The sequence below is a fragment of the Botryllus schlosseri genome, chromosome 13, assembly GCF_051294905.1.
Source record: "Botryllus schlosseri isolate E-star chromosome 13, Bs_hap1, whole genome shotgun sequence".
NCBI classification, from domain to species: Eukaryota; Metazoa; Chordata; class Ascidiacea; order Stolidobranchia; family Styelidae; genus Botryllus; species Botryllus schlosseri.
In genome coordinates, this window is record NC_137248.1 from 22254413 (window position 1) to 22269080 (window position 14668).

Sequence of the window (14668 nt, forward strand, 5' to 3'; positions counted from 1 at the left end):
GTGAATGGCTGACCACTGACCAGGCCCAGCCCGGCGGTTTCCGAGTTTGCGGAAACTCTACTCCGTAATTTCGATGAATCAGCAGGTATGACCAACCCGATGGATCCACGCGGACAGGCTTGTCAGGACCATCTGAAGTCTATGAACGAGGTGGCGCCGATCTGGGTTAACCTAGTTAACCCGTCAAGCGAGATATCCCTAACGAACGAACGCTGAGGTAGTCAGCAGAATGGAACGTCTCGTCTCGAACAGATGTAAAATGTCGATCGATATCTACTCTTGTAATCTTACGAGGAAAGTATAGAGGTTGCAACGTTGTGGCGTTTCTTGTTCAAAAACAAGTATATTTAGTCACTACGAATGCGCACAGATCCGGATCACGTGGACTTCAAAAGAATGGAAGGGGTACCGACTACGGTAACATGATTTGCAAGGCTACCTGGCGAAGAAGGGTTATAATGTGAGCCCTCGCGTAGCACCTGTCAGGCGCCGCATTTTCAATTTACTGGATAATTCTGAGATATCGAGGCCGTCATGGTGGCACGAACATGGCTCAGCGGCCTTTGTCTGCGGTTCGAAGGTAGTTGAATTGGGTGAAAATGCATCCCGACTATCGATACCTGCAGAGGCACCCGACCCGCGGCCGTTGCTGTCCCGCAATGTCCCTTTGTCTATCGCCTCTTGCACACGGACTATCGTTTCAGAGACAATCCCTCATTTCTTTCGTTGCTATTTAATACATTCTTTCATCCAAAAAGTCAGCCTAGACAGATGAGATTGTGTGCTCGAATAACATCCCAAGGTAACCAGCAAAGTTCATTAGACCTTTTGAGTGCGGAGGATTATCCAAGCGTGCACAGAGCGATCCAGGTCATCCTGACCGCCAGCCTCAAGACCAGGCTACGCAAAACAATGACTTGCGATTGCCCCTCAGATTTATGTGTGCTTTGTTGCCATCGCGAAAGGATTAGGTTTGCTTTATTGCTATCGCGATACGATAGACAAGTTGAGACTAGATCGATCTTGGTTGTAACGAACATGGCTGGCGCGAGGCGGCGAATAGAGTTGCAATCGTGATGTTGTCAATTTTCAATTAGTTATTATATTTGTTTTTGTTGATATTTCTTTCCAAATCATTCATTATATTCATGTTTTTGTTGAAATTTTCTTTTCAAATCTATAAGGATATATCTATATCTAAAAGAGGTTCACCATTTTTTCAAGAACTCGTCAACCGAACTTGGAAACGTCTGGAGCTGACTATTTGTCCACAGACTTGCAAGTAGAACGGACGCTCCCCTCAGTAATTTTTTATTCGGCGTCTACCCTTGGCCAGCACAGGCGTCAGTAATCGTGTTCTCATGTTACGGAAATCGTATGTTTCACGATGCTACGAGAGCTTACTCCGACACAAGCCCCCAGTAGTTGCAGTTGAATGTAACGGCGTTGCCCGTATGTTCAATATACTACGAGAGGTGACACGAGCCTCCAGTAGTTGCAGTTGAATGTAACGGCGTTGCCCGTATGTTCAATATACTACGAGAGGTGACACGAGCCTCCAGTAGTTGCAGTTGAATGTAACGGCATCGCCCGTATGTTTTAATGTACTACGAGAGCTGACACGAGCCTCCAGTAGTTGCAGTTGAATGTAACGGCATCGCCCGTATGTTCATTGTACGAGATCTGACACGAGCCTCAAGTAGTTGCAGTTGAATGTAACGGCATTGCCTGTATGTTCAATGTACTACGAGAGCTGACACGAGCCTCCAGTAGTTGCAGTTGAATGTGACGGCATTGCCCGTAAAGTATGTTCAATGTACTACGAGAGCTGACACGAGCCTCCAGTAGTTGCAGTTGAATGTAACGGCATTGCCAGTATGTTTAATGTACTACGAGAGCTGACACGAGCCTCCAGTAGTTGCAGTTGAATGTGACGGCATCGCCTGTATGTTTATGTACTACGAGAGCTGACACAAGCCTCCAGTAGTTGCAGTTGAATGTAACGGCATCGCCCGTATGTTCATGTACTACGAGAGCTGACACGAGCCTCCAGTAGTTGCAGTTGAATGTAACGGCATCGCCCGTATGTTTATGTACCACGAGAGCTGACACGAGCCTCCAGTAGTTGCAGTTGAATGTGACGGCATCGCCCGTATGTTTATGTACTACGAGAGCTGACACAAGCCCCCAGTAGTTGCAGTTCACGGCATTGCCCGTAGGTTTAATAAACCACGAGAGCTGACACGAGCCTCCAGTAGTTGCAGTTGAATGTGACGGCATCGCCTGTATGTTTATGTACTACGAGAGCTGACACAAGCCCCCAGTAGTTGCAGTTGAATGTAACGGCATTGCCCGTAAAGTATGTTCAATGTACTACGAGAGCTGACACGAGCCTCCAGTAGTTGCAGTTGAATGTAACGGCATCGCCCGTATGTTTATGTACTACGAGAGCTGACACAAGCCTCCAGTAGTTGCAGTTGAATGTAACGGCATCGCCCGTGTTTATGTACTACGAGAGCTGACACAAGCCCGCCCCCAGTAGTTGCAGTTGAATGTAACGGCATTGCCCGTAGGTTCAATTAACTACGAGAGCTGACACGAGCCTCCAGTAGTTGCAGTTGAATGTAACGGCATTGCCAGTATGTTCAATGTACTACGAGAGCTGACACGAGCCTCCAGTAGTTGCAGTTGAATGTAACGGCATCGCCCGTATGTTCATGTACTACGAGAGCTGACAAGCCCCCAGTAGTTGCAGTTCACGGCATTGCCCGTAGGTTTAATAAACCACGAGAGCTGACACGAACCTCCAGTAGTTGCAGTTGAATGTAACGGCATTGCCAGTATGTTTAATGTACTACGAGAGCTGACACGAGCCTCCAGTAGTTGCAGTTGAATGTGACGGCATCGCCTGTATGTGGACGGCATCGCCTGTATGTTTATGTACTACGAGAGCTGACACAAGCCCCCAGTAGTTGCAGTTGAATGTAACGGCATTGCCCGTAAAGTATGTTCAATGTACTACGAGAGCTGACACGAGCCTCCAGTAGTTGCAGTTGAATGTAACGGCATCGCCCGTATGTTTATGTACTACGAGAGCTGACACGAGCCTCCAGTAGTTGCAGTTGAATGTAACGGCATCGCCCTAATGTTTATGTACTACGAGAGCTGACAAGCCCCCAGTAGTTGCAGTTCACGGCATTGCCCGTAGGTTTAATAAACCACGAGAGCTGACACAAGCCTCCAGTAGTTGCAGTTGAATGTAACGGCATCGCCCGTATGTTCATGTACTACGAGAGCTGACACGAGCCTCCAGTAGTTGCAGTTGAATGTAACGGCATCGCCCGTATGTTTATGTACTACGAGAGCTGACACGAGCCTCCAGTAGTTGCAGTTGAATGTGACGGCATCGCCCGTATGTTTATGTACTACGAGAGCTGACACAAGCCCCCAGTAGTTGCAGTTCACGGCATTGCCCGTAGGTTTAATAAACCACGAGAGCTGACACGAGCCTCCAGTAGTTGCAGTTGAATGTGACGGCATCGCCTGTATGTTTATGTACTACGAGAGCTGACACAAGCCCCCAGTAGTTGCAGTTGAATGTAACGGCATTGCCCGTAAAGTATGTTCAATGTACTACGAGAGCTGACACGAGCCTCCAGTAGTTGCAGTTGAATGTAACGGCATCGCCCGTATGTTTATGTACTACGAGAGCTGACACAAGCCTCCAGTAGTTGCAGTTGAATGTAACGGCATCGCCCGTGTTTATGTACTACGAGAGCTGACACAAGCCCGCCCCCAGTAGTTGCAGTTGAATGTAACGGCATTGCCCGTAGGTTCAATTAACTACGAGAGCTGACACGAGCCTCCAGTAGTTGCAGTTGAATGTAACGGCATTGCCAGTATGTTCAATGTACTACGAGAGCTGACACGAGCCTCCAGTAGTTGCAGTTGAATGTAACGGCATCGCCCGTATGTTCATGTACTACGAGAGCTGACAAGCCCCCAGTAGTTGCAGTTCACGGCATTGCCCGTAGGTTTAATAAACCACGAGAGCTGACACGAACCTCCAGTAGTTGCAGTTGAATGTAACGGCATTGCCAGTATGTTTAATGTACTACGAGAGCTGACACGAGCCTCCAGTAGTTGCAGTTGAATGTGACGGCATCGACTGTATGTTGACGGCATCGCCTGTATGTTTATGTACTACGAGAGCTGACACAAGCCCCCAGTAGTTGCAGTTGAATGTAACGGCATTGCCCGTAAAGTATGTTCAATGTACTACGAGAGCTGACACGAGCCTCCAGTAGTTGCAGTTGAATGTAACGGCATCGCCCTAATGTTTATGTACTACGAGAGCTGACAAGCCCCCAGTAGTTGCAGTTCACGGCATTGCCCGTAGGTTTAATAAACCACGAGAGCTGACACGAACCTCCAGTAGTTGCAGTTGAATGTAACGGCATTGCCAGTATGTTTAATGTACTACGAGAGCTGACACAAGCCCCCAGTAGTTGCAGTTGAATGTAACGGCATTGCCGTAGGTTCAATTAACTACGACAGCTGACACGAGCCTCCAGTAGTTGCAGTTGAATGTAACGGCATTGCCAGTATGTTCAATGTACTACGAGAACTGACACAATCCCCCAGCACCCAGTAGTTGCAGTTGAATGTAACGGCATTGCCCGTATGTTCAATGTACTACGGCAGCTGACACGATCCTCCAGTAGTTGCAGTTAAATGTAATGGCATCGCCCGTATGTTCATTGTACTACGAGATCTGACACGAGCCTCAAGTAGTTGCAGTTGAATGTAACGGCATTGCCTGTATGTTCAATGTACTACGAGAGCTGACACGAGCCCCTAGTTGTTGCAGTTGAATGTAACGGCATCGCCCGTATGTTCATTGTACTACGAGATCTGACACGAGCCTCAAGTAGTTGCAGTTGAATGTAACGGCATTGCCTGTATGTTCAATGTACTACGAGAGCTGACACGAGCCCCCAGTAGTTGCAGTTGAATGTAACGGCATCGCCCGTATGTTTATGTACTACGAGAGCTGACACAAGCCCCCAGTAGTTGCAGTTGAATGTAACGGCATTGCCGTAGGTTCAATTAACTACGAGAGCTGACACGAGCCTCCAGTAGTTGCAGTTGAATGTAACGGCATTGCCGTAGGTTCAATTAACTACGAGAGCTGACACGAGCCCCCAGTAGTTGCAGTTGAATGTAACGGCATCGCCTGTATGTTTATGTACTACGAGAGCTGACACAAGCCCCCAGTAGTTGCAGTTGAATGTAACGGCATTGCCCGTAAAGTATGTTCAATGTACTACGAGAGCTGACACGAGCCTCCAGTAGTTGCAGTTGAATGTAACGGCATCGCCCGTATGTTTATGTACTACGAGAGCTGACACAAGCCTCCAGTAGTTGCAGTTGAATGTAACGGCATCGCCCGTGTTTATGTACTACGAGAGCTGACACAAGCCCGCCCCCAGTAGTTGCAGTTGAATGTAACGGCATTGCCCGTAGGTTCAATTAACTACGAGAGCTGACACGAGCCTCCAGTAGTTGCAGTTGAATGTAACGGCATTGCCAGTATGTTCAATGTACTACGAGAGCTGACACGAGCATCCAGTAGTTGCAGTTGAATGTAACGGCATCGCCCGTATGTTCATGTACTACGAGAGCTGACAAGCCCCCAGTAGTTGCAGTTCACGGCATTGCCCGTAGGTTTAATAAACCACGAGAGCTGACACGAACCTCCAGTAGTTGCAGTTGAATGTAACGGCATTGCCAGTATGTTTAATGTACTACGAGAGCTGACACGAGCCTCCAGTAGTTGCAGTTGAATGTGACGGCATCGCCTGTATGTGGACGGCATCGCCTGTATGTTTATGTACTACGAGAGCTGACACAAGCCCCCAGTAGTTGCAGTTGAATGTAACGGCATTGCCCGTAAAGTATGTTCAATGTACTACGAGAGCTGACACGAGCCTCCAGTAGTTGCAGTTGAATGTAACGGCATCGCATGTATGTTTATGTACTACGAGAGCTGACACGAGCCTCCAGTAGTTGCAGTTGAATGTAACGGCATCGCCCTAATGTTTACGTACTACGAGAGCTGACAAGCCCCCAGTAGTTGCAGTTCACGGCATTGCCCGTAGGTTTAATAAACCACGAGAGCTGACAAAGCCTCCAGTAGTTGCAGTTGAATGTAACGGCATCGCCCGTATGTTCATGTACTACGAGAGCTGACACGAGCCTCCAGTAGTTGCAGTTGAATGTAACGGCATCGCCCGTATGTTCATGTACTACGAGAGCTGACACGAGCCTCCAGTAGTTGCAGTTGAATGTAACGGCATCGCCCGTATGTTTATGTACTACGAGAGCTGACACGAGCCTCCAGTAGTTGCAGTTGAATGTGACGGCATCGCCTGTATGTTTATGTACTACGAGAGCTGACACAAGCCCCCAGTAGTTGCAGTTCACGGCATTGCCCGTAGGTTTAATAAACCACGAGAGCTGACACGAGCCTCCAGTAGTTGCAGTTGAATGTGACGGCATCGCCTGTATGTTTATGTACTACGAGAGCTGACACAAGCCCCCAGTAGTTGCAGTTGAATGTAACGGCATTGCCCGTAAAGTATGTTCAATGTACTACGAGAGCTGACACGAGCCTCCAGTAGTTGCAGTTGAATGTAACGGCATCGCCCGTATGTTTATGTACTACGAGAGCTGACACAAGCCCCCAGTAGTTGCAGTTGAATGTAACGGCATTGCCCGTAAAGTATGTTCAATGTACTACGAGAGCTGACACGAGCCTCCAGTAGTTGCAGTTGAATGTAACGGCATCGCCCTAATGTTTATGTACTACGAGAGCTGACAAGCCCCCAGTAGTTGCAGGCGTGAACTTTCAATGCCAATTTCCCAAAGATTTCGTGAGACCTTACGGTGCTGCAACTCACGTAGACGCGACCGACAACGATGCATGCATTGCTGATATCAGGCCAGTGAGCTGCGAGTGGGCCGTGAGACCAGACTACGCTCTAAGCCAGCGGTCTCAAACTCAAATGTACTCGCGGGCCAATTTCCTAGTTTTTGATGACGCCGCGGGCCGCAGCATAAATAATAGGGATATCGCGGTGGATTTTTCTTTATGGCTCATCGTTCACCACCTTGATTATTTCGTAGTGCACCCTGCACATGGTATGGCGCAGGGCTCAATATGTCGAGTGACGCGGTGGCGGTCGCCTGTTTTGTTTGTCGTAGTTCTGGTTTGTAGTTCTGGTTTGTTTATCGTTTATGTTTTGTCCTTTCAGGAAAATGAGTGATTTTTTAACGTCACAAATAAGATATTGATCCAATTGGTGTTCTTGTTTGATGTCAGTTGAAAATCAGAAGTCAGCTTGATACAATACGGTAGTCGCCATTTTTGGAGACGATAAAGGTTAAAAAATCGAGTGTTACCTACCGGTACATTATGGATACTCCGTCAAAAGACTTCGATGCGAAAGTCAATGACATCATTTTGGGTCTAAGAAGAGACCTCAACGCTGCTGATGTGTACTTCATGAAATGTATGAGTGGAGCTTCTCTCCCTGCTGCTGTTGTGGCTGCGAAAGACAGTCTCGATGAGACATTTCACAGAGTCAGTTCCCACTTGGATTATCTTACTCTCGAAGCGAAGAAGATGACCGAGGTCAGTGACTCTGCTGAATTAACATTGAAAAGAATCAGGTCATTTTATGACCTATGTCTGTATACTAAGAAGATTGCTGATGACGCATATGGCAAGTTTACTGCTGAAACAGTAAGTACGCCACCTAGCGACATAAATTTGAGAGGTATCGTGGACGCAAGGAGTAGACTGAACTATGAAGGTTCGATAGCCGGCGTACCGGTATCCCTGTAAACAAGGATACAGGATCGAAATACAACTTGGAAGAGTTGGAGTGGGATGTTTTTCGTGCTCAGGACAAACTTGAACGAGCTAGAGCTTCGTCTAAAACTGACTCAGTAGCTTCTGCGATTAGTCAAGAGAGTTACTGCGGCTTGGGTAGCAATGTTACCCATAGCGAAAGAATACCATAAGCTGTTGCTGATAAACTACCTGTGGAAGAGTTTTCACCCACTCTAGCTACTCCTATGCAGTTTCAAACCTTTACAACATGGAGTCCTCCTATTCACCGTATTGAAGGATGTTCGCTGCCAGAACCTAATATAAGAAGCAATCACCGTGTTACTGATCGGTACTTATCACCATCTCACCAAGAACCTGTGGCGCCTGTTTTAATCAGCCAACATCAAGACCAACGTCGTTCTGCCGGCCACGTTTCGTCAGTTCCAGTGCCTACCTACAGAAACAGTTTTCTATCTTACACTGGGCCGGCTATCCATAATCAAGTTAACGCCGCTACCTTATCAAGTGAGCGGAACAATATTCAGGTTACCGCCCAATCAGGTATGTCATATAATGGCCAGTACTCGGCCACTCATAATGGGCCGGCTAATGCAATCCATTTTAGCCTGGCTTTCAACCGTGTGAAATGCCTTGTCATAGTTTTCCGCATTCTGCAGCCGCTAACGCCAACCATAGTGAGCTACTGCACCCGCCACAAAATCCCATAATTCCACCTTCTCTGCCTGTAACTCACCAGGTACCAGTCTTCACTGATAGTAGAATGAACCCGTGGGGTGGCATGTTGGGATCGGTGTAACGCGGTTTTGATCTACAAACTATTCAAATTAGTAGCTTCAATGGCGATCCCCTTGATTACCATAGGTTCACCAATGAATTTGATTGTTCATTTGATCCCGAGGATGTTGATCCTAATGAAAGGCACTCTGCAAGAACCAAACTAAATAAGTTGATAAGTCTTTGCACGGGAAAAGCCCGCTCGGCGCTAGAGTGCTGCCGCATTGGGAGGCAAGATGATGCCGCTTATAAATATGCTCGAGATGTCTTGTACGACAACTATGGTCGCACATCCTATGTTGTAGCAGCATTTATTGGACAATTGACTGATGAAACACCAGTCGATACTACAAATTTACAAATGCTTATAGAGGCATCCGACCAGCTACAAGCTGCCAAACGGGTCCTCGAACAATGTGATTCAATATCCCAAGTGAATGCAACTGGTGTTTTTCACGGTATCTTGAGTAGATATCCCATTTCATTTTTGAACCGTTTTCTCGCAAAGCATGTCGGCTTCCGTTCCAGATCGGGGACGTCTTGCTGCCTCCCTCCGCAGGGGGTTAGGTCAGGCTTCAAAGTGGTTTAGCTACGATTCATAACCTGAGGGGGCTGCTACTTCCCTCAGGGTGTCCAATGATCATCGGCTATGTGCCGGGCGCGGGCAAGTCGCGACACCGACATCATATTACCCCTCTCACCCCGGGGGGTTTCACCTTAGGACGTACTTGAGAGATCAGTTGGCGACCAGACCACAGGCCTTGTTTTTGAATTTCTCCGACGATCTCGTGGGACTGAGTCGCCGTGGGCTACTGCCGACCCATTTTGTCCGGTACCTCACGCTACCGGTAGAATATCCGGGTATTCGCCAAGGCGGCCAGGCCATGAGGCCTTGCGATATTCGTGTCGCACTTACTCGGCCCTCGAGTCCTTCAACTTTTCCACTTTTTACTCATTCTACTCGAGTACTTCAACGCGGCCGTACCTTCGGTCCGCGTTTGGTATTTGCTATTTTCACCACTTCCACTTGATCGAGACTTACCTTGAGCTTACCCGGCTGCTGTGAGTTGAGACAGACACAAACCCGGTTTACCACCCACCTCCATTTATTCACCACCACCACCACCACCAATGACCATCAATGTCAGATCCTCGGGTCCCTTCCACCCCGAAAACGGTTTCGGACCATGCCGGCGGTTGCGCTCAACACTCTTAAGGTCGCAATCCTCAGGTCCATTTTCCTGACCCCAATGGTCTGAAGGGCGGCCACCGAGGTTGCAGATCAATGACCTCGCCAAGACAGGGTGGCTGTTGCGACTTTCGCCTCCGTCGCTCCTGAGGTAGCTTTAGCCCAGTTCTTCACTCCGTCCGTGTCGTATTTATTCTTCTTTCTCCGGTGGCAGTCTTCCAGCCGGGCTACATTTCCATCTGCAACGACCTGGGCGTCGATGATCCATACCGTCCTTCCTCCAATGCGCCAGCACAAAATGTCCGGTCTTTGGTTTGCGCCCCCGATAGGGATGACCGGTTCTACAAGCGTCTCATAGCCATTCCTCGTGAGACTAGCCACTAGAATGTTTACCACCGCGTTGTGGCGATTAACCCGCATGCCCCGCGTCTCCGGGCAGGTCTGGCTGATATGGCCGATTGTCTCTTTCTTGCGGCTTGAGTGGCACCCCATCGAGGGGCATTTGTCATCCTTATCCGGACGTCCTCGAGCTCCTCTGCTCCGTGTGTGGGCGAGATTTCCCCGAATCTGAATGGCATCAATGAATGCCTTCCCGCTTAGTAGGCTCGAGCCATCCGTGATCCACCAATGCTGCCAGGGGACTAGGTGAGCTTCGCGGAGCCCCGATCCGTCCATTGTTCCGTGCAGCCACCTCGCATAGGCCTCTTTTTCTTCGGCTAGATTCTGCACCTGTTGTCCCCGAATTTTGGGGAGTTTCATTTCATGCAATATCCGTCGCACATGGGCGGATCGGGCTAGTGCCTTGATTGTCATCTCCTCCGAGTCTTTCAGCTTTAGGAAGCGTTCTTTTTTGAGAAGTACCAGACGGCTTTCAAGTGGAGGTATACCCAAGCCTCCAGATTTTGTTTTTGCGTAGAAGAACGGAATTGAGGTGTCCCGCGGAAGGTGTAGCCACTTCCTTATTTTACCTCTAATGAGGCGATCCAAGTTTGCCAATTTCCCCTTTGTATTCGTCGCCAGTGTACCATCATAAACGACCTTTGGTATGAGGTGGTTGACCAAAAGGAATAGCTTTTGCAGGGGCTTTAGGGGGGCTTTTGAAAGCTCTTCCAGTCCCCTGCCCAGAACACCAGCCATAGAGGACAGTGATCCACCATGCCCAATCTCGATACCGAGATATTTGTAGGGGGCCTCGGGCTTAAGGCCAAAATCGGAGGCCGGCGGCTTAGCGCCGGCTCGCTCCCGCCTCACTGAATGAGCGAAAAAACGACCAGAGTAGTGGTATTTCACCGGCGGCGCCTCTCGCGAGGCGCCTCCCACTTATCCTACGCCTCTCGTGTCTCTTCACAAAGTCGGACTAGAGTCAAGCTCAACAGGGTCTTCTTTCCCCGCTAATTCCGCCAAGCCCGTTCCCTTGGCTGTGGTTTCGCCAGATAGCAGACAGGGACAGAGGGAATCTCGTTAATCCATTCATGCGCGTCACTAATTAGATGACGAGGCATTTGGCTAGTCATAGTGGGCGTCAATCATAAGTTCATGAGACGGCGCAATAATCTTCCCAGCCAAACCCTACACCGTCAAAGTGACTGTTCCCACTTATTTGCCGAATTCATGACCGGAGTCACGGGGCTCTGCTGGACCCCACTGCTAACCATCTTTCGGGTTTGAATCACCGATCTACGTCGGACCGGCCGCTACAGCTGTACCATTCCCCAGCCCGGGTGCACGCACGCGAGCCGCTTTTGCGCTTCATCGAAGGGGGTCCGGCCCGCCGACGGCCAGTCACCGGTTTCAGGGCGTGGCTTGTCCGTTGCTGCCCGTATCCTCGTAGGACCTAAGGTCAGTCTAGATCATGGTTTTATCGAATTTAATACACCGAGGCGGCAGCACCACCACGGTAGCTTCTGCGATTAGTCAAGAGAGTTACTGCGGCTTGGGTAGCAATGTTACCCATAGCGAAAGAATACCACAAGCTGTTGCTGATAAACTACCTGTGGAAGAGTTTTCACCCACTCTAGCTACTCCTATGCAGTTTCAAACCTTTACAACATGGAGTCCTCCTATTCACCGTATTGAAGGATGTTCGCTGCCAGAACCTAATATAAGGAGCAATCACCGTGTTACTGATCGGTACTTATCACCATCTCACCAAGAACCTGTGGCGCCTGTTTTAATCAGCCAACATCAAGACCAACGTCGTTCTGCCGGCCACGTTTCGTCAGTTCCAGTGCCTACCTACAGAAACAGTTTTCTATCTTACACTGGGCCGGCTATCCATAATCAAGTTAACGCCGCTACCTTATCAAGTGAGCGGAACAATATTCAGGTTACCGCCCAATCAGGTATGTCATATAATGGCCAGTACTCGGCCACTCATAATGGGCCGGCTAATGCAATCCATTTTAGCCAGGCTTTCAACCGTGTGAAATGCCTTGTCATAGTTTTCCGCATTCTGCAGCCGCTAACGCCAACCATAGTGAGCTACTGCACCCGCCACAAAATCCCATAATTCCACCTTCTCTGCCTGTAACTCACCAGGTACCAGTCTTCACTGATAGTAGAATGAACCCGTGGGGTGGCATGTTGGGATCGGTGTAACGCGGTTTTGATCTACAAACTATTCAAATTAGTAGCTTCAATGGCGATCCCCTTGATTACCATAGGTTCACCAATGAATTTGATTGTTCATTTGATCCCGAGGATGTTGATCCTAATGAAAGGCACTCTGCAAGAACCAAACTAAATAAGTTGATAAGTCTTTGCACGGGAAAAGCCCGCTCGGCGCTAGAGTGCTGCCGCATTGGGAGGCAAGATGATGCCGCTTATAAATATGCTCGAGATGTCTTGTACGACAACTATGGTCGCACATCCTATGTTGTAGCAGCATTTATTGGACAATTGACTGATGAAACACCAGTCGATACTACAAATTTACAAATGCTTATAGAGGCATCCGACCAGCTACAAGCTGCCAAACGGGTCCTCGAACAATGTGATTCAATATCCCAAGTGAATGCAACTGGTGTTTTTCACGGTATCTTGAGTAGATATCCCATTTCATTTTTGAACCGTTTTCTCGCAAAGCATGTCGGCTTCCGTTCCAGATCGGGGACGTCTTGCTGCCTCCCTCCGCAGGGGGTTAGGTCAGGCTTCAAAGTGGTTTAGCTACGATTCATAACCTGAGGGGGCTGCTACTTCCCTCAGGGTGTCCAATGATCATCGGCTATGTGCCGGGCGCGGGCAAGTCGCGACACCGACATCATATTACCCCTCTCACCCCGGGGGGTTTCACCTTAGGACGTACTTGAGAGATCAGTTGGCGACCAGACCACAGGCCTTGTTTTTGAATTTCTCCGACGATCTCGTGGGACTGAGTCGCCGTGGGCTACTGCCGACCCATTTTGTCCGGTACCTCACGCTACCGGTAGAATATCCGGGTATTCGCCAAGGCGGCCAGGCCATGAGGCCTTGCGATATTCGTGTCGCACTTACTCGGCCCTCGAGTCCTTCAACTTTTCCACTTTTTACTCATTCTACTCGAGTACTTCAACGCGGCCGTACCTTCGGTCCGCGTTTGGTATTTGCTATTTTCACCACTTCCACTTGATCGAGACTTACCTTGAGCTTACCCGGCTGCTGTGAGTTGAGACAGACACAAACCCGGTTTACCACCCACCTCCATTTATTCACCACCACCACCACCACCAATGACCATCAATGTCAGATCCTCGGGTCCCTTCCACCCCGAAAACGGTTTCGGACCATGCCGGCGGTTGCGCTCAACACTCTTAAGGTCGCAATCCTCAGGTCCATTTTCCTGACCCCAATGGTCTGAAGGGCGGCCACCGAGGTTGCAGATCAATGACCTCGCCAAGACAGGGTGGCTGTTGCGACTTTCGCCTCCGTCGCTCCTGAGGTAGCTTTAGCCCAGTTCTTCACTCCGTCCGTGTCGTATTTATTCTTCTTTCTCCGGTGGCAGTCTTCCAGCCGGGCTACATTTCCATCTGCAACGACCTGGGCGTCGATGATCCATACCGTCCTTCCTCCAATGCGCCAGCACAAAATGTCCGGTCTTTGGTTTGCGCCCCCGATAGGGATGACCGGTTCTACAAGCGTCTCATAGCCATTCCTCGTGAGACTAGCCACTAGAATGTTTACCACCGCGTTGTGGCGATTAACCCGCATGCCCCGCGTCTCCGGGCAGGTCTGGCTGATATGGCCGATTGTCTCTTTCTTGCGGCTTGAGTGGCACCCCATCGAGGGGCATTTGTCATCCTTATCCGGACGTCCTCGAGCTCCTCTGCTCCGTGTGTGGGCGAGATTTCCCCGAATCTGAATGGCATCAATGAATGCCTTCCCGCTTAGTAGGCTCGAGCCATCCGTGATCCACCAATGCTGCCAGGGGACTAGGTGAGCTTCGCGGAGCCCCGATCCGTCCATTGTTCCGTGCAGCCACCTCGCATAGGCCTCTTTTTCTTCGGCTAGATTCTGCACCTGTTGTCCCCGAATTTTGGGGAGTTTCATTTCATGCAATATCCGTCGCACATGGGCGGATCGGGCTAGTGCCTTGATTGTCATCTCCTCCGAGTCTTTCAGCTTTAGGAAGCGTTCTTTTTTGAGAAGTACCAGACGGCTTTCAAGTGGAGGTATACCCAAGCCTCCAGATTTTGTTTTTGCGTAGAAGAACGGAATTGAGGTGTCCCGCGGAAGGTGTAGCCACTTCCTTATTTTACCTCTAATGAGGCGATCCAAGTTTGCCAATTTCCCCTTTGTATTCGTCGCCAGTG